This window comes from Phascolarctos cinereus, unplaced genomic scaffold (genome assembly GCF_003287225.1).
Source record: "Phascolarctos cinereus isolate Bilbo 61053 unplaced genomic scaffold, phaCin_HiC Scaffold_1;HRSCAF=81, whole genome shotgun sequence".
NCBI classification, from domain to species: Eukaryota; Metazoa; Chordata; class Mammalia; order Diprotodontia; family Phascolarctidae; genus Phascolarctos; species Phascolarctos cinereus.
Window position 1 is genome coordinate 216,936,421 of NW_027555514.1, and position 20,801 is coordinate 216,957,221.

General features: G+C 42.8%; 1 long non-coding RNA gene across 3 annotated transcripts in view; it reads right to left on the reverse strand.

Moving 5' to 3' along the window:
• Nucleotides 1–550: 550 nt before the first annotated feature.
• LOC110194034 (uncharacterized) overlaps nucleotides 551–20,801 on the reverse strand; it is a 133,386-nt gene continuing 113,135 nt past the window's right edge. The window contains exons 3-7 of one of the 3 annotated variants that reach the window (XR_013482505.1): nucleotides 20,607–20,673; nucleotides 18,479–18,581; nucleotides 16,904–16,954; nucleotides 5,816–5,917; nucleotides 551–1,613 (exon numbers count right to left, since the gene is read on the reverse strand). This is a non-coding gene — a long non-coding RNA (uncharacterized LOC110194034). The remainder of the gene's footprint in view (nucleotides 1,614–5,815; nucleotides 5,918–16,903; nucleotides 16,955–18,478; nucleotides 18,582–20,606; nucleotides 20,674–20,801) is intronic. The other 2 variants (XR_013482507.1, XR_002320613.2) reach the window with 2 other exon arrangements.

Below are 20,801 nucleotides of genomic sequence, written 5' to 3' on the forward strand. Positions count from 1 at the left end.
GATCCCCCACAGGAACCCAGGGTAGAGAAGATTTAGGGGAGACATGATAGCTGTCTGCAAGTATTTGAAGAGCTATCTTATGGTATTGGGTTTGAACTCATTCACTTATGCCGGAGGAACAATTCTCTATAATCTGACCTACCTTCCCAGTCATATTTCTTACTGCTTTTACTTCACCCCCTCTACATTCCAACCAAACTGACTGTTTACTACAAGTTCCTGAAATATGAAGTTCCATCTTCCACCTCTGAACATTTGTATAAGCCCTCTCCTAATCTATATTCTCAATATCCTTCTCTTCCTTCCAAAATGGTTGAACCCATTTGCCGCCACCTCCTTAAAGCCTTCCCTGGATTCCTCCATTACTAAGCTTTCTTGTTCCTCAGATGACCTTATATTTTCTTGTTTATGTCCATCCTACCCCCACCATAAGCTCCAGGATGGGTATGTTTTAGGCATTTTTATCTTGGTAACCCCAGAGATCAATACAGTGTCTTGTATATGGTATACCCTTAATAATTGTTTGTTGAATTGAGAAACAAAACAAAACTAATGGGTAGAAAAAGCAGATTTAGGTTTATTGGGAGAAGAAGTGAACAGCATTAAGTGGGTTAAGTATTATGTAGCAGACACTGTACTAAGCACTTTACAAATATCTCATTTGAACCTCACAACAATCCTGTGAAGTAGGGGATATTATTATCCTGATTTTACAGTTGAGGAAACTGAGGCAGACAGCGATTAAGTGACCTGCCCAAGGTCACATAGCTAGTAAGTGTCTGAGATGGGATTTAAACTTAGTCCTTCTGACTCCAAGCCCAGTGTTCTCTTCACTGTGCTTACCTACCTGGAAGAAATGCCCTCACAATTAGTACTATCCAAAAGTGGAACGGGCCACATTTGTAGGTGATAGTTTCTTCATCGCTAGAATTCGTTAATCAAAAGTTCTATAACCACTTGTCAGGTGTGTTTGAAATAGGGCCAGGATTCTTTTTCAATTGGAGGCTGAACTAGTTGACATTTGAGGTCCCCTACCTCCCAACTCTGAGTTTCTCTGATTTGATTATTCTGTGAGTTTGAGCCACCACATACCCTTCCTTCCTGGGCATTCCATTATACCACTAACCCCTAGGCAACATGAGGATGAGAGAATGCAAAAAGCAATCTTGGTAATGTGGTAAAGAGTGCTTGAGTCAGAATCAAGAAGCCTGGGTTTAAATACAGTCTGTGGCACTTAACTGGCTATGTTCAATTCAATTCAATAAACATTTAAGTGCCTCCCATGTGCCAGGCACTGTGCTAAACTATGTGAGTTTAAACAAGTCACTTCAACTTAATATCTTAATCTCTAAAATGAGGATAATAATACCTTTACCACTTCTGTCATAGGTTGAATGAGGAAACACATAGTAAGCTATATTTAAATACTTTATTTTTATTTTGAATTTAACAGACACCAAACAGTCTTTTCCATATACATAGTAGAACAGAAAAAGAGTACTTGAAACCGCAGATCTCTGTTTTTCTTTTAAAATATATAATAAATTCAACCTGTAGCTTTCAAAGTTGTTCTGCTTGTCTGTGATCCTTTCAGGCCTTCTTTCTGCTCTCTTCTGTGGATTTAAAACATGTTTATATGACATTAAATATTTTAAATGTATATAATTTAAATTTTATAGAATGCCCTATATAATATATAGAGATTGTTATATATTACCTATTTAAATATATGATATGAAGACCTCAGTGACCTCCATTTTTTTCTTCCCTCCTTTCTTCCCTCCCTCTCTCCTTCTTTCCTTCTTTCCTCCTTCCCTTTCTCCTTCCTTTCTTTCTGTCTCTTTTCTTCCTTCCTCCCTTTCCTTCATTATTTTATCTCTATGTCCCTCTCCCTCCCATACACCCCTATTGGAAAATCTTTAAAAAGGAAGGAAAAACAAAGCCCTCATTTTTCATAGTTAAGCAAAACAGATCCCCACACTGGCCCTGTCTGAAAATGTATGTCTTATTCTGCACCTTAGGTCTAGCACCTCTTCATTAACAAGTAGGCAACATCCTTTATCACTGGTCCTCTGGCATTGTGGTTGGTCATTGCATTGATCAGAATTCTCAAGTCTTGCAAAGTTGTTTTTTGATATAATTTTGTCGCTATGTTTATTCTAAACAAATATACTAAGTGAATAAGCTAATATTAGCATCAGTCTTTGTGTCCAGGTCACTTAAGTCATTTTCTGGCCAGTATCTCAACTAGATCAGAATTCTGCCTAAATTTAAAGCTTCCCCAAGAAAGAATATCCCATGTCCTCTCCTGCTCACCCTGCCCATCATTTAACTTAGTCTTAAGCTCTTTCTGGTGTCTACCCTCCATCCCTTTTGCTGCAATGTAAACACCATTTCTTCTTGTACTCATGATAGATAGAGGCCAGTGAATTCCTCTCTCTTTAGAGAAAAATCTTTAGAGAAAAATCAACTCATCTCTCTCTCCCTGCTGCCTTCTCTCATCTGGTATGATTCGTAACTTTCCACTGTCCTCATATGCCATCTCTCTTCTCCTCTGACCCTTCATTTCCCTTACTACTTGGTTCCAGGAACTCCAGGGCCAGAATGGGACTTTCCTTGTGGGCAATGGGGTCTCTGTCTCTCTGTCTGTCTCTCTCTGTCTCTCTGTCTCTCTATCTCACTTTCATATCAGATCTATGAGGGGAAGCTACACTTTGTTCCCTTATCTGGAGATGAAAAGAGTGAGTTAACTACACCATTATCTCCATAACTCTGCTTGGTGCCTCTCATCCTATCATGTCTGAACATCTCAATGTTGTTATTTGTCCTTCTACTCAAAGTGGGCCAAAATGACATCACAATGTTGGGGTCAATGTACAGTGTGTCTGGCCATGGTCAATCAAACCTATATGAGCTTGGAAGGCTCTATCACAGGTCAAGCACAAATAGTCTGTATGACCTCTCAATACAACTTTCTGAATTCCCTCCATTCTGAGGGAGGGACTCCTGCAGTCTTCACTGGTTTCTTATGATTCTTCAACATACAACTTGGAATTTCCAGCCCTGGAAATCTCTGCTCCCTGTTCCCTTACACAATATCTGAACCCCCCTCTGAACTCAAATCAAAGACTGAACTCCCCTGCCTAGGAGATTTTTCCTTTCCCATCTGCCAACTCACATCCCTCTTCTCCTTTAAAACGTTCCTTTTCCAGGAAGTATTTGGTCATTAAATCTGAAAGGTTCTGATCCTACCATTACTGCACATTCCTTTTATTTTATTGTTCAGTCATTTTAATTGTGTCTCATGCTTCATGAGCCCATTTGGGGTATTCTTAGAGAAGATATTGGAGTGGTTTTCTATTTCCTTTTCCAGTTCATTTTACAGATGCAGGAACTGAGGCAAGCAAGGATAAGTGACTTGCTCAGGGTCACACTGCTAGTAAGTGTCTGAAGCTGAATTTGAACTCAGGAAGATGAGTCTTCTTGACTTCAGGCCTGGCACTCTATCCACTGCACCATCTAGCATCCCCAAACATTCCTAGAGAATATTTAATTGGCATTTGTTGACAGAAATCAGAGAGAGAGTGGTGCTGTACTAATGCATTGGCTTAGGAGTCAAGGGATCAAGGTTCCAGTTTTAGCATTTAGCACTGACTAGTACTGTTGACTTTGGATGAATTATTTAAACTTTCTAGGCCTCAGTTTCCTCCTCTGTAAAATGAAGCTGTTGGATTCAAATATCTTTAAGGTCCTTTTCAGTTTTCCATTCAATAACTGTGTCCTTTCTTCCCAACTAGCTTGCACAAACTCTGGGCTATTAGCTCTGTGGGTCTCAGGCAACTCCCTAGGATTTTTCAGTACAATGTGGGTCAAGAACTACTTGGGTATTGTCCAGGCTCATAAAAATCACATTTATGAGATATATGAGGAAAGAACTTGAAAACAGCCTGACTAGTTAATACATTCAAATCTTAAGTTGCTAAGAGAGACAGACATGACCAGCCTTGCAGTAAGAGGCTAAGGAGGAATCTGGACTCAGAAACTTACAGATATTAGCTGTGTGACTCTGGGAAAGTCACTTAACCTCTGTCTACCTCAGTTTCCTCAACTGTAAAATGGGGATAATAACAGCACCCAGGGTTGTTGTATCAGATGAGATAGTATTTGTAAAGCACAATGTCTACCATATAGTAGATGCTATGTAAATGTTTATTCCCTTCTCTTCCCTCCTTTAAAGGGGATAGGGACTGAATCTATGAATTCATTGATGCAGGGAAACTTTGGTATAAGGAAAGTCCCTCCAAGGTAGCTCAACACTTTCTTGCCAACTTACAGTCTTAGAGAATTGCCTAGAAAAAGAAAAAAAACAATTCTCTCCTTAACCTAGGATTCGCCATAAGACACCTTTAAATAGCAGGACCCCTGGAGTGTCTAAGCTAGAATTCCATTTCCATTTGTTTTTTCAGGAGTGTGTAATTTAATGGAAATACCTCTAAGAAAACCTAAGGCAAAGATCAATGGTTATTTTTGGTTCTTTGTAATTCTTCCCTCAGTGCCATATATAGAGCTTTGCCCCCCCTTTTTTCTTTTTTTTTATCCCTATCCCATTTTAAAAAAAATTTTTATTGAAAGTTTTTAGTTCTGAATTCTATCCCTTCCTCCCCTCCCCCCTCCCTGAGATAGTAAGCAATCAGACATAGGTTATACATGTGCAATTATGTAAAACATTTCCACATTAGTCATTTTGTACTAGACTTGAGTAAAAGGAAAAATGAAAGAAAGTGAAAAATAGCATGTTTCAGTCTGTATTAAATCAATATCAGTACTTTCTCTGGAGGCAGATAGTATGCTTCATCATTAGTCCTTTGGGATTGTCTTGGATTGTTGTATTGCTGAGAATAGCTAAGTCACTCCCAGTTGAACAATATTGCTATTACTGTGTACAACATTCTCCTGGTTCTGTTGAACTTCACTATGCATCAGTTCATGTAAGTCTTTCCAGGCTTTTCTGAAATCATCCGGCTTGTCATTTTTTGTAGCACAACAATATTATAATCATACGCCACAGCTTATTTAGCCATTTCCCAATTGATGGGCATCCTTTTGATTTCCAATTCTTTGCTACCACAAAGATGGTGCAATAGAGTGGCACCACAAAATCTGCCTGATTATTTCTGCTATAAATATTTTTGTACAAATAGGTCCTTCCCCTTTTTTTATGATCTCTTTGGGATATAGACCTAGCAGTGGTATTGCTGGACCAAAGGGTATGAGCAGCTGTATAGCCCTTTGGGCATAGTTCCAAATTGCTCTCCAGAATGACTGGATCAGTTCACAACTCCACCAATAGTGCATTAGTGTCCCAGTTGTCCCACATCCCCCCCAACATCCAACATTTTCCTTTTGTGTCATATTAGCCAATCTGATAAGTGTGAGGTGGTACCTCAGAGTTGTTTTAATTTGCATTTCTGTGATCAATAGTGATTTAGAGTATTTTTTTCATATGGGTATAGATAGCTTTGATTTCTTTGTCTGAAAACTGCCTCACACAGGCCCTTTCAGCACTGACTGACTGATTTGGGTTCAGCTAGAGACCCACTGTAGTGCCTCTAGTCAATTAGTTATCTTGAATGGAGTGGGGGGAAGGAGTTTTGAATGGCATTCCTCCTGGAAGGCCTACCTCATGAGGCAGAGAGAAACCAGAGTTAAGTAAATGCTTAGGAACACATATTCCTAAAGGACTTTGGAAATCATCTAGTACAAACTCCTTATTTGACAGGTGAGGAAATGTGCTCAGAAAGGGGAAGCCACTTGCCTGAGGTCCCACAGTCGGTCGGTGGCAGCTCTGGTAGCTGAACTCAGGTCTCCTGTCTTCTTCCTTGTTCAATGTCCTTTGCAGCTGGTACCATGTTGGCAGCTGGGGGTGGAGGAAGCAGAGAGAGTGAGGAAAGGGAGGGGAACAAGGAGGTTGGGCCTGGGCCAGCGGTTGCCCCCAAGGGAGTCCTCAGCACAAGCTGCCGGACGTTGATCCGTCCTTCCCGCCTGACTGATGAGTCTGCCCGGCTTGCACAAGCTGTCAAGCCAGGAGCTTTGCCAAGGCAGAAACAGTGAAGCTACTGTGTATGTGTGTACCCTCGGCCTCCAGCCTGGGAGTCACGGGCCAGGGCCAGGAGAGGCAGGAGGGGGTGATGGAGAAAGCAGACGGAGTCTCGGGACCCCAAACCACAGAAGCTGGGCCACGGGAAGAGCTTGCAAGCGTCCCCACTCCCCTTCCCCCCTCCCCAGTGGCTATAGAAATGGCAACAGACGTTGATGGTGATGGAGGAGGGGACAGATGGGAATGGGTACGCATTGGGGGACGGTTTGGGGGTGAGCTCCACAGCTGTACGGTTCAAAACGTACCCCCCATCAACTCAACTTTGCGTCTTATTTGCATTCAATCATTTGCATACTATTTATTTAATGGTCAGATGCACGGACCACCCTCCCTGCCCCCACCCCAACCCCTCAATCCAGTCTTAGGGACAGCCTTGCCAGCAAAAAACCCCAGGTTAAACTCAAAGTCAGCCTCGGAACGCTTTCTGGTCCCAGCAAGCCGACCCAGGTCTGTCCAGGGAGCTTCCTCAAGCCTGGGATCTGCATAGAGAAGGCCGATAGGGGCTGCTCTCAGGCCCCTGTCGGGTCGCCCGATCACCCCAGCCTAGTTCGGACCCTCCCAGCAGCCACAATCGCTTCCCCCCTCAGCTTTAATTAAAACCTGCGAGATGGAAAGCCTGGCGCGGGCGGCCCCGTTTTATTTGCAGCATCTTTCATGCTGCTGACGATCGTAAAGGGCTTTAATATTGAAATATGGGCCATTTTCCCAGCTCCAGCCCTTTCCGCGAGCTCCCTACACCCCCACACCCAGCCACCTCGGGCTTGATGAAGGAGCCCCTGTAAATCCATTAATAGGAGATAATTGAAAACTCCGGGGTAATATTTAAGACAGCGGGCCCTCGCTGGTGGCGGAGGGGTTTGTCTGCATTAGGCGCGCGAGCACCCCAGACTCAGATGATTCCGCCTTGCCCGCAGCCCCATCCATCATCCCGCGCTCGTGACGCCGCCGCAGCCGCCTAGGCCCCGGGCTCCAGCTCAGCTACCGCCTCCTATCTGTCCGGGGACAGCTCCTTCGCTTCTCCCTCTTCGGCTTCCGCAATCTCGGCCTCCCAGCCCTCTTACGCAAAGGCCCTGTAGGGTTATTTCCTGCCCTTCCACAGACGATGGGTCATCTTTTCTAAACTGCAGTGGGAAGGGCTGAGGTTAGACAGTGAGCAGGACTTCTAGATACTCCCCAATTCTGGGGACCTGTGGTGTCCATGTTCCTAGAGGGCTGAGACAAGGTGGTTTAGGTGTAATCTAGGGAAGAGCTGGAATGAATGGAGGCCAGGCTGGGGTGATACTGGAGAAGAAGGGCAGATGCTTGGGAGGTCACAGGGGAAAGAAGGGCAAGAGCTCTGAGGAGATAGGGAGCAAGGACATAGACCCTGGAGGACACTGGGAAAAAGTCTAAAAGTTGTTTTGTTTTGTTTTAAAGAGCCTAAAAGTTCTTGGGGAAACCCTGCAGGGAGAGGGGGAAACTGGAGGAGACCGTCTGTTTCTACCGTCACAAGAAGTCATCTCTCTCCAGAACTACTGTTAATAGGCTCTCTCCTAAGTGGTCTCCGTTCCTCTTCTCTCTAATCCATCCCATACAGCTGCCAAAGTGATTTTCCTGAGGCACCGGCCCGATCATGTCCCTCTCCTACTTAATAAACTCTAGAGGCTCCCTATTACCTCTAGGTAATGTTTGCTTTTTGAATCTCCTCACAACCTGGCTGCAATCTACCATCGCAGACTGATTATACATTACTGCCTTTCAAACACTTAATGACTGAGCCAAAATGGCCTCCTTGCTGCTCCTCACCAGAGACACTCTGTCTCCTCTCTGCACCATCGCCCAGATTGTTTCCACACCTGGAATACATTTCCTTCTTACCTCTACCTCTTGGAACCCCCCTGATTTCCTTCAAAGCTCAGCTCCTGTTACCTTTCACATAGGCCTTTCCTCATTCTTGCCCATCCAAGGGCTGATGCTTCCTTCCCCACCCCTCCCAAATTATCTTTTTAATGCATGTATAGGTATGTATGTTCCCTCTGATAGAGTGTAAACTCCTGGAGAGCAGGTACTGTTTCTTTTTTGCCTTTGCGTCCCTACACCTAGTACAGTGCCTGGCACATAGTAGGCACTTAGTAAGTGATTGACATCAGTTAGTTGGTATCAAGGGTTGCAGAATTTATGTCTACTTTCCCAGAAACTGATATATATGGAATGTAAAAGAGATACTAACATGTAAATGACCTACATTAATCTCCCAGACTATAGAGCCCTCTATCTCTCATCTCTGCCTCTCCTTCCCCTCATATTCTTTTAGGACTTCCCTGTTTATTGCCCAGCTCTTCCAACAATCAGTATGTGGTTCTGGTGACTTGGGTCTTGGTATTTATTGCTGTTCTAGCTCTTGGAACCTTTGGCCTGAAGATCTGGTTGGGCCCCACAGAAGGTAAAGTATTTTTTTTAAGGCAATTGGGGTTAAGTGACTTGCCTAGGGTCACACAGCTAGTAAGTGTCAAGTGTTTGGTCTGAGACCATATTTGAACTCAGGTCCTCCTGACTGCAGGGCCGGTGCTCTACCTACTGTGCCACCTAGCTGCCCCTTAGGTTTTTTTTTGTTTTGCTTCACATTGGAGTTTCTTATGTCACTGCTTGTGCCTGGATTCAGTGGAATTAAGTAACAGATACAGCAGCTGGGGAAATCTTTGACTCAAGAATACTTAGGTACAACTTTGCCGAATCTCTGAAGGAGCTCTAAGCATTTTAGTGCCTTCCCCCATGTCACAGAAGTTTACCCTGGACGTGAGTGACTCCCTCTTGAATGTGTAACAAGCATGCTCACTTCAAGCGTGTCTATGTAAATAACTTGGGTGTAAGGTCTGATAACCAGATGCTTGTGATAAGCATGTCTTCTTACCTTGACCTTTTGATTGTATTTGATTAGGAAGTACTGGCCAAAGTCATTTGTGCCAACATTCTAAAATACTGATGTCACACTTCAAGGTGATTCATGATAGACAGATCTAGCCTTCCTAGGGGCAGCTAGGTGGCGAAGTGATTTCTTCTCATGACAGGATGGCCTGGTGCTGTAGCAAAGACCAAATCTAAACAAGAATCAGGAAAGCATGAACAGGCAATGGCCCAAGATTTGAGAAGAAATCATATCAAGAACACCCAGATTCCTGGAGTCCACTGGGGTTAAGCTGTATCCCAAGCAAAGACTGGACCGTGTGGAGTTCTTCCCGCACCTGCTCAGTCTGTGCACCTGCTCAGACCATCCTCATTTCCAACTTCTTAGAGGTGATGAGATAGTTTTGGGTGGCCTGAATGAGATGTTGGCCTGGGAACTTGGATGATTTTCACTGTGTGGTGTGGGAATCAGAGTGAGTATTTTCCATTTCTCTATCAAGTAACTGAGTGAAGTGACAAGAGACTGTATCTATTTATTGAAGTAAATAAAAGCAATTTGATTGACCAAATCATTCAGTGTCTTGCCTTTCCTTGGAGAGTACATTCTAAATTTTGGCTGCTCTTTTTTACGTAATGCCTTTGGAACTTGTGCTCAACAAGACAGTAAAAGACTCCCAATTAAGATACTTCCCCTACCCCTCACCCTAACATCATCCCTAACAATTCAAGACTTGGCTGGTATTCTCTATCCTTGGCTATTTTTAAGTTAGGGAAAGATGGGCATTTAAAAGGGGCTGTTTTCTCTTAATTAAGGACACCTCCCTGAATTCTTCCCACCACTTTTTCCAGTCCACTGAATTATTCAGGCTTTGAGACTTGGCATAGTTGTTGGGGGTAGGGGTGGGGAGGGCAGAGTTTTGTTGAAAGATGCCATCTTATCTTCTATCAGGCCAGCTGTGGAAGTATGTGTGGGAATTTAGATGTAGGAAGTTTGGCCATTTCTCTGCCCTTTTTTCAAAGCACAATCAAATGTCACCTTTTTTATGAAGACTAATCTCACTATTCCAGTCAGAAGTGATTCAGACACCATTGCCTTGAACTCAATTAATAACAACTAACATTATTAAGCACCTACTAAGTGCAGGCCACTGTGTAGAACCTGTTCTTAAGGAATTTATAATCTAGTTGGGTGCCCAGGTGCAAATCGTTAGGAGGAAGAAAAAGTAAAGAAATACATACATATGGATACCTATAATACAGCTTGGTGCTTAAAGTCCTCTGCAATCTGACTGTCTTCTGTCTTTTTGGTCATTTTCATATTATCCCCCTTCACAAATTCTCCCATAACAACAGAAACTACTGCTGAGTCCAAGGATTCCTTTTGTACCTCCAGCTTTGTGGGACCCATGACTGTGGTCCTAACTGGGTTCAGTCCTAGAAAGCCCGACCTCTAATTAGAGAGCTTCCCCTTCCTTAAACTCCTTAGCTTATTGGCTTGAATTATTTAAATTATTTAAAGCCTGGGCCTGGGCTCATGCCTAGGTCTACTTACAGGAGGAGTATAAAGGTATTCAAGGTATGATGTGAATAAGGTATGGGAGAGGTATTTATTTTCTACGCACAAAAGAAATGCTAAACATATAATGCCAACAAATATGTATTTGGGAAAAAACCAACAAATTTAAAATAAGATTCAGTAGCTTAGCTTATAACTACTATCACATTCTCCTGGGGGACTGATTCTCATATCTAATGTGAACATGAAGCAAATTGCAGGACTGTTAATTTTGCATTTTCCATTTCACCTTGCCTCTGCATAGTCTCCTTTAAAGTCTTCTGATAAGCCAGGCCAGAGGTTTGGGTTCTTTCTCTTGTAGGTGGTTGACTTCTCTCATCTAAAGCTTCCCAGGCTACCAGTCAGTTCCACTCACTGGACCTAGGATGTCTTGAATTCACAAAGTCATCTCTAAGCGCGAACACCTACTCAGGAAAAAAAACCCCATAAAATAGAAAAAGCAACTGGAGCCCAGGTACAGGCTCACTTTGATTACATGATCTAAACAGGAATTGGGAGTTCACCCCCTCACTTTGGGGCAGTTAGGTAGCACAGTGGATAGAGCGGCCAGGTCAGGAAGACTCATCTTCCTGAGTTCAAATCTGGCCTCAGACACTTACAAGTTGTGTGACCTCATTTACAGAAAGAAGGGATTGGATTAGACAACTTCTGAGGTTCTTTTCAGCTCTTGATATATGGTCTGATGGGGCAAGAGGGAGTGCAGACTCCTCCATATGTATTATTGCCCTAGTCATCTGTGAATCTCTCATAGATGGATTTGCATAGATGGACTTGTCATTTAAAGTTCACAAGGTACCTTGGAAACAAAAGTCTCAGGGCCCAGGCTGACCCTGCCACTGACTGGACTTTAGAGTTCTGCAGTATCAGGACTATGAATCATATAATTGGTGGTAGGGGGGCAGCCAGGGGGTGCAGTGGATAGAGCACCAGCCCTGAAATCAGGAGGACCTGAGTTCAAATCCGGCCTCAGACCAAACACTTGACACGTACTAGCTGTGTGACCTTGGGCAAGTCACTTAACTCCAATTGCCTCACTAAAAAAAAAATTGGTGGTAGGGATGTTTGGCCTCAACAGAACTCACTACCACCCTAAATCCTCCACTGGCTAGAGAGGGAATTGGCAAACCATTCCAGTATCTTTGCCAAGAAAACCCCCAGTGGGTTCACAAAGAGTAAGACATGGCTGAAAACAACTGAAGAACAATCCTCATTTTGAAATTCAATATGAAAGAGTAGTACTTGCCACATAAAACAAAGTGGACGGGAAGCTGTCTCTTTAACTGAAAAAGTACCCCACCCAACTGGCATGGTTTATGAGTGGAGGCCCAAGGGACTATTCAGGGTTTGCCACATCTTATCAAAACACCAGGTCAATGGTTTTAAAAGCAATCATGGAATTCTATGCAGAACTTAGTCATCTCTGAGTCACCCAATACTGAGTCACCTACATGGTTGGCATGGAGCAGAAGAGGCAACTTTTGTGCATATTCCATAGAATGGCCCTCATTATACTGTATACTACTGTACATACTATTTTATTCCCTTTGCTTTTGAAAAAGTGGTTCTCTAGGCCTGGAATGTACTCCTTTTTCTCCTCTCCCTCCTCACTATACTCAAAGCACAGCTTGGATGCCTCCTCCTACACAAAACCTTCCGTGTACCCTTTCCTGATCCCCTATCTAGTTATCAACTCAATTTCCTTCTCAAAATGTTACAACTCCCCCATTCCTCTTTCCCTCTTCCTTCCCCCCAAATGAGGATCTGAAATCCCTGAAGGAAGGGATCAGGGATGGTTTCATTTTTACCTTTCTATCATTGGCATCTTGAACATGTGAGTAATAAATATGTGTTGAAATGATACAAGGCAGAGGGAGGTAAATACAGAGAAGTGATAATACACAGAAAAGTACTATGGGAAATCTGAGGAAGGAGAGGCTACTTTTACCTGCCAGTTCAAAGGAGATTTCACAGAAGAGTTTGGCCTTTGTGGTGTCAGGGGGAAAAAATACTGGGTTTGAGGGCTGAGGAACTGGGTTCAGCTCCTAACTCTTCTGCTAATTATCTGTGTGATCTTAGGCAAGCGGCTTCTCTCTAGGCCTCAGTTTCCTCATTTACAGAAAGAAGGCATTGGATTAGACAACTTCTGAGGTTCTTTTCAGCTCTTGATATATGGTCTGATGGGGTAAGAGGGAATGCAGACTCCTCCATATGTTATTATTGCCCTAGTCATCTGTGAATCTCTCGTAGATGGATTTGCATAGATGGACTTGTCATTTAAAGTTCACATGGAACCTTGGAAACAAAAGTCTCAGGGCCCAGGCTGACCCTGCTACTGACTGGACTTTAGAGTTCTGCAGTATCAGGACTATGAATCATACAATTGGTGGTAGGGATGTTTGGCCTCAACAGAACTCACTACCACCTAAATCCTCCACTGCTTGATAAGAGGGAATCCTCTTTCAAAGAGGAACACCTCCCCCCCCACATTCCCCCTCACCTATTGTCATCTGTGAGCTCTTGAATCTGTCCAGCCCCCCAAAAGTCTGCCCTTTTTACCCCTGTTACCTCAATATGGCAGTAATCTGGGCCTGCCCGCCCACTCTGCAGAGGTCTGCACTGTGTCCCAACTCCTGCCATGAGATGCCAAATAGCTTCCAGATGGATGATTCCTCTAGGGTGGCGGCCATGAGAAACTGTAGCATCAGCCAGCTGAAGCATGGGGAGGGAGGCAGCACATTCCCTTCTCCTCGACCAACTCTGGAGTGCTTATCAGGGGTACCGAATCTCTTTCTAAACAATGACTGGGCCACGACTGGGCTGGAATAGGTGTGGCCAATAGAAAGGTAATAAGGTGTGGCTGATTGACTCCTAGCTGCTCCCAGGTCATAGAATCTAAGGATTTCAAGCTAAAACTTTGGAGATCATCTTGTCCCCATACTGTTACTTTACAGGTGATGAAATCAATTATTTATTAAGCATTATGTACAGGCACTGTGCCAGATACTGGGGATAGATGTAGGAAGAAGGAAACAATTCCTACTTACAAGCAGCTTATGCTCTAATATAAAGCACACAGCAGTAGAATAATTGGCTAAGGGGCAGCTAGGTGTGCAGTGGATAGAGCTCTGGCCTTGGAGTCAGGAGGACCTGAGTTCAAATTCAGCCTCAGACATTTGACACTTAGTAGCTGTGTGACTCTGGGCAAGTCACTTAACCCCAATTGCCTCACCAAAAAAAAAAAAAAAAGAATAATTGGCTAAACAAAAAGTCACACAGCTAAGGACAAAGAGCAGATTTAAACCAAAGCCCCATGCTGTCTTCAGTAATAAGGTCATCTTATCTCTCCCTCCTCTGGGATTCACATCCTGAGACTGGAGGATTTCTAAGGAGTCTGTCTTTTTCTTTTTCCTTATACTGAAAACTTCCCCTCCTTTGGCTGTGCTGAGGTTTAGTTCATGTCTGAGGACAGCTTGCTAAGATAGAGCTCAGTGAACTGTGCCAATTAAAATTTAGCAAACATTTATTAAACATTATCTCCTTCCTGCAGGCAAGACACTGTTAGGTGCTGCCCTTGGGATATAAAGTTGACTGAGACCTGGTCTCTGCCCTCAATGAGCCAACCAGGGAAGGCAATTACACAAATATATATAATGTAAATTAGAAAATGATAAATGCTTAGGAAGTACATAGTGTTATGGGGCTTCATAGGATAGATGGAACCTGAGCTAGGCCTCTAAGGATAGGTAGGATTTTAATAAGCACAGGTGGGATGGGGAAAGTTCAATCCAGGCAAAAGGAACAGTGTGAGAAAGGCCCCCCAAAGTAGGAATGTCTGGAGCACGTACAGGGGATAGCTGGTATATAGAGTACATGAAGAAGAAAGATGAGAAATGAGACCAGGGTCAGACTGTAATACTAACAGCAGACTTTATATAGTGCCTGATGGTTTGCAAAGTGATTTCTTTACAACAACTCTGTGAAGTAAGTAGTAGTCATGGGATCCCCTTGAATTTAAAAAGAAGAAAGGTGTTTTTGTCAGGAGGAGGGCAGTTTGTTTGTTTGTTTGTTTGGACATAGATGAAGGGAAGTTTGCAAGGTGAAGCCTTATGGAATTATCTGGAGCACTGAGAGTTTAAGTGACTTTGTGTGACAGGGTCACACAGCAACTATATGTCAGAGGTAAGATATGAACCCAGTTTTCCTGACTTCACAGCTGGTCCTCTACAGCTGCGGCAAAGGGTCTGAGTTGCAAGTGGTCCAATGGGCAACACACAATCAGCGCAAGTAGATTATGACATATTTCTATTCATAACCTACATTCAAGAAGTGGTGCAATCAATGTCACTTAGGGTGTGTATGATCTGAAAAGGAGGCAGTTTGGTCGTGTGGCAAGTGCTAGGGATAAAAGATGGAAAGGTAGTCCAAGAACTGGACTGGTACCCATGAAATATATGAGGAAGACTCTAGCCTGCTGGTTTGTTTGTTTCTAGGGGATCTATAAGAGACCATAGGAAACGGTAGCACAGATTGAGAAGGTTGTGGTAGGCTGTGATCTGCACTGATGGAAAGAATGTCCATATCAGTGACATCACAGAGCCATCAAAGCATTGAAACATACGGATGAGGAAATGGAGGCCCAGAAAATTGAACTGACTTATTTGCTCATGGTTCTTTACACCACCATTAGACATCTCAGATCTAGTTCTGTCCTTCCTCTTCAGTGGCTCCTTGTGGCCTGTTCAGTTAAGTTTTAAGCTCCTTAGCCTGGTGCCATCTTACCCTCTTGGCTTTGTCTCATAAGACTATCCTCTGTATACTGCTCTAACCAAACCAGACCATTCACCACCACCCATAATGTCCTTCACTTGCCTACCTTTGCTTATACTGTCTTCTAAGCCAGGAATGTCTCCACCAAGCCTGACTACTAATATTTTAAAGGCCAAACCAAATGCCACCTCTTTCAGGAAGAATTCCCCAAGCCCCTCAGGTTAGCAAGGACTATTTCCTCCCCCAGAGCTCACCTAGATCTCTGCTTGTACATGTCTTACGCACTTACCGTGTTCTCAGTCTCCTTTGTCAGATCATCATCTATCTTCTGGCCCCAATCCATAAGTGTCCCCCTAGGCTCTGTCCTAGGTCTCCTCTTCCCTCCATACTTTCTGTTAGTGATCTTATCAGTTCCCATAGTTCAGTTATAGGATTCCCCAAGTCTTTGCGTCTGGCCCTAACAACAAGTCAAACAAGAATGTCCACATACGAAGCCCTAAGGTTGCTTTGCTTCTGACACCTGTGAGATAGTTAATACAGGTATTATTGTCTCCTCATTTTATAGATGGACATGAAAGGGAAAGATGAGAAAGGCTCTCACAGTTTTAAGTGACTTACTCCAGGTCACAAAGCTAGTAAATTTTCAAGCAAGGTGTAGTACTCATCTGTCACTCTTTAAAAATCTGGAGAACCCTAGGGATAGGTAGCTTTACCTCCCTTCTCCCTCACCTCCCCTAGACTAGGGCTGAGCTCTCCCTTCCTCCTCTTATTTGTTACTCCCACCATCCTTCCTCAGGACCCATGCATATGAAATTTCTAGACATTAAATGGCACAGCAAGTAAATGCTCTTCATAATAAAGTCCTGTCATCGCCAGGTCTCTATGCCCGCTCCTCTGCTCCTGCAGATAGACTGCGAGTCCCTTGGCCATAAATCCAGAGGTCACAGCTCATAACCATTAGCCAGTGATTGTGCTCATCAGGACGTCTTTATGAGACTCGGGTCAAATAAATTGATTGTTCGAGGTCAGAAACATGGATCTATTCTCTGCAGCAGTGTTCCTGCTACCCCTGAACCTGGCAAACCCTGTTTGCTGCCCCCAACCCCAATCACTAATGCAAGGGGCATCTCAGTAGGGGCAAGATAGACTCTCCCTGGTTATCTACTTCAATAAAGGGAGGAAGAAGCAGTCAGTGAATCAAGAAGCACTTACACAGTACTTCTTATACAAGGAGTATTAAGTACTTACACAGTGCTATACACTGTGCTAAGAACTGGGAATGCAAATACAAGCAAAAAAGAATGCCCACCCTCAAAGAGCTTCCATTTTAATGGGGGACAATAACACATAACAGGGAATTGGAAAGCAGGAGATAGAAGATGAGGGAATGAGTAAAGAGGAGAAGGTACCACCAAAGATGATGGCAAAGCCCAGAGATTCAGAGGAGAAGAGCCTGGAGAGGAATGAAAGATGGTTGGCTTAATTACTTCTTCAAAATGGAGGTTCAGAAAGGAACTCACCAATGGGAGGACAAGGCTTCAGGAGCAGAGGGCTACTCCACAGTGAGAAGCCTAGGCAACAAAGAAAAAACAAATAGCATCACCTTCCCCCCTAAACTTACTCTACCCCACTTTCTTATTCAGTTTGGCTGATGGTACCACTATCTTTCCAGTCCCCCTAAATGGAAGTCTCATGTCACCTGAGACTCTTGCCTTTCCTTACCACCCATATCCTATCAGTTGCCAAGTACTCTTGAGTATACCTCCACAATAATTCTTTTGGCCTTCTTTATTCCACTACTCTAGATTGGCCTCTTCCCCTGACTATTATAATAGCTTCCCAACCAGTCTCTCTGATTCCAGTCTTTCTATTCTCCAATCTATCCCTCACACAGTTGCTAAAATCATTTTCATAAAAGCTTTATCACGTGATCTTATCATATCTCTTTCCTATTCCCTACAGTTTAAAGGTAGGTGTCATGTTGCTTTTTGTAGAATGAGATAGAAAAGCATTTATTAAGTGCTTACTATGAGCCAGGTATAGGGAACAGGAAGAAAAAAATGAGACAATTCATGCTTCCAAGAATCTCACACTTTAGTGGAGACATCTCTACAAGAAGCAGGGTGGATGAGGAAATCATATCACTCTAGAAGGTCTAGTAACTCAACTCAACATGAGGAGCTCTTGAATCATGAGACAATTGCTAAAACTAGATATATCTATTTCATACTGGTGCCCATGTAATTCTGTTATAAGACAATATTGCTGATTTGACTTGTACAGCATTCTACTTAGGGAGCAAATATAGTAAATTAGCCAGTACAAGTTCAGTGAAAAGTGGGGTTGCTTATTCAGCAAACACCAAACCATGCCTGCTTTCTGGGGGAGTCTAAACCACATGGTATTACTACAATCTTGGGAAGACTGTATACATAGGACTTTAGAAAATAGGGACTCACTGGAAAAATAGAGGGTTGCAAATTTAATTTCCTTCTGGGGGTGGATAGCTTATAGCTTATTTTTATGCCTTATTTCTGTACTTATCTAATGAATTCCTGTGAGTCTTTAGCATTTTACACATTTTCTGTAGGGTAAAATAAAGACTGCTTATATCTAATAGCTACATTGTATGCCAAGTGTCTTCACAGAACTTGGGGATTCTGCCACTGACATTTGGGATACCCTAAATTTTTTTTTATTTAAGTTTTATCTTGAAGAGTTTTCCTATGTTAATTCAAGTAGGGGCAATGAGGCAAAGGAAGAAAGATTGACCCAATGGGGTCAAGCCCCCAGGATGGAACTCAGTCTGTGTGTACCCAGAGTCCTTGGTGGCCATGGATTACCTTTGTTTAATTGAATTAGATCAATTCAGAGGCAATCCAAAACCATTGGGATTTGAGATACAAAAACATACATTAATAGGTACAAACATACACTGAAACAATAGACTCACACATACCTCCCTCCCTCACCGTGGAAAAACCAGATTTCTGGGCCCAACCAGTTCTATCTCAGGAATTTAATTTCTCATGGCTTCCTGAAGACTTTCCAGACAAGCTAATCTATTCCCTGCCCTCAACACATAGCTTGCTCACTTCTGTCTCCAAACTGTCAGCTAGAGGAAAATGATCTCATGGAAGGTAAGTTCATCAGTGTTGAAGTAGCCACCCGGAACATCCTGGACATGGGGGAAAAAATCTGGGAAGGAAAAAACAAACAAACAAATAAATAATCTGGGAAGGATTTCTGGTAGAAGGAGGTATTGGACTGACTTGGGAAGGAAGGGAGAGGCTTGGCTTAACAGACAGGAAAGAAGTAGAGAGCAAATGCCCTATGGACAAATTCAAGGTCTGAAGTTGTGCAGTAGAAAGAACACTGGTTTTGGAGGCAGCAGGACTTCCCATGTGTCCTCCTCCCCCACTACATGACCTTGGATAAGTCACTTTCCTTCTAGCCCTCCAATTGCTTCCATCTAAAATGAAGGAATTGGATGAGATAGTCTCTGAGGTCCCTTGCAGTTATAAATCTATGATCCTGTGATTCCAATATGTATGTCAGGGATGAAGCAGCATCTTTTCCATGTTACCTGCTCTGTGGAGACTTTCCTGAACCCTGGAACTCACACATAGTACTCTGCTTGGTGACTCTGGAATACCCATGTGTAATGCAGTTATGCTTTCCTCATCTTGGTTTTGATATATCTCGGGTTGGCACAAGAAATTAAATGGGAATTTAGGGGGTGTTTTGCAGAAGCTGTAGATGATATACAAAGGACAGCAGATGACACAGAAAAAGTTTAGAAACTCAGAAATGCATAAAATATATGTATAGTATTGTGTAATATCAACCCAATTTTTACAAGAAGGTACTGTAAACACCCCATAAAAGAAAAAGAAAAAAATTCAGACTTCTTTGGTATGAAGGGAGGGCAAAAAAAGTTTACGTAGATTCTTCCTCCTACCCCCGGTCATGCCCCTAACCCCTGAGATGTGGAAGGAATAACTGTGCTGGTGAAATATAAACTCTTTGAGGGCAGGAAATGATTCATTTTAGTTTTTACATCCTCATTGTCTAGCACTGACATATAGTAAGTACTTAATAATAATGATTACGATGATTTAGAGGAGATGATGATGATGATGAATATTTTTACAGCACCTGCTATATGCTAAGCACTGTGCCAAGTGCTGTACATATTTTATTTCATTTGATCCTCACAACAACCATAGGGGGTTGGTGTTATTATTATCTCCATTTTACAGATGAGGAAACTGAAGCAAACAGAGATTAAGTGACTTGCCCAGGGTGACACAATCAATGAATGTCAGAGGTCAGATTTAAACTCATGTCTTCCTGACCCAGGCCCAGTGCTTTATCTATTTTATTACATAGCCCCCACTAATTGCCCCCCCAAAAAAATAATTGCTTTGTTGTTTGGTTGGTTTTCCTAAAGTGCAGGTCTCACTATGCCATTCACTTTCTCAAAAAACTCTAATTTCTCTCCATTGCCTTAGTATCTAATATAAATGCCTGAATTTGGTTTTTGAATGCTTTGCAAGGAAGCAGAGCCAAGAAAATAACATACACAATGACCACAACAATGGAAACACAAAGAACCACACACATGTTGCAAAATTATAAAGAACAAGTATGACCGGAAAGAAAAGATACGAGAAGACACTGGCACTCCCATCTCTTGGCAGAGGTGGGAGGTCCCCAAGTGTTGTATAGCACGCATATTTTCAGACTTCTTTGATGTACTGATCAGTTATATTGATTTCCCCCCTCTTCTCTCTCTCTCTTGTCTTTAAAAATATTATTTGTTATATGGGATGGCTCTCTGGAAGGGGGAGGGGAAGGGATTTGGAGGGAAAGTATGGTGATGTAAAAAACAAAAATCAAACCCTTCTCCAACCTACCTTTTTCAGCCTTATTATATATTACTTTCCTTTCCCAGCTGCTACTGTCTACCCAGACCAACTTTCTTGCTGTTCTTCACACAATGAAGTCCACTTGCCATCTTTGCTCCTTTTTATTGACTGTCCCGCACATGTAGAATGCACACCTTCCTTACCTCCACTTTTCGGAATCCCTTATTTTCTTCAAAACTCAATTCAAATGCCATTTTCTATATAAAGTCTTTCCTGATCTCCTCTCGGCCTCCAACCGAGAAGCTATTGACCTTCCCATCAAAATTACCTTGTATTTTGTGTAAATACTTACCTATATACAGATTGTAAGCTCCCTGAGGGCATGGACTGTTTTCCTTTTATCTTCTCATGCCTGGAGCCTACAACAAAACAGGTGCTAAATAAATCCTGGTTGAGTGACCGTAATTCCCTGAGTTGTCTTATTGTCCTACTATGAGAACAAGAACACTTTTATTAAAACTTTTGTAAACTGGGTCTCCAGCACAGC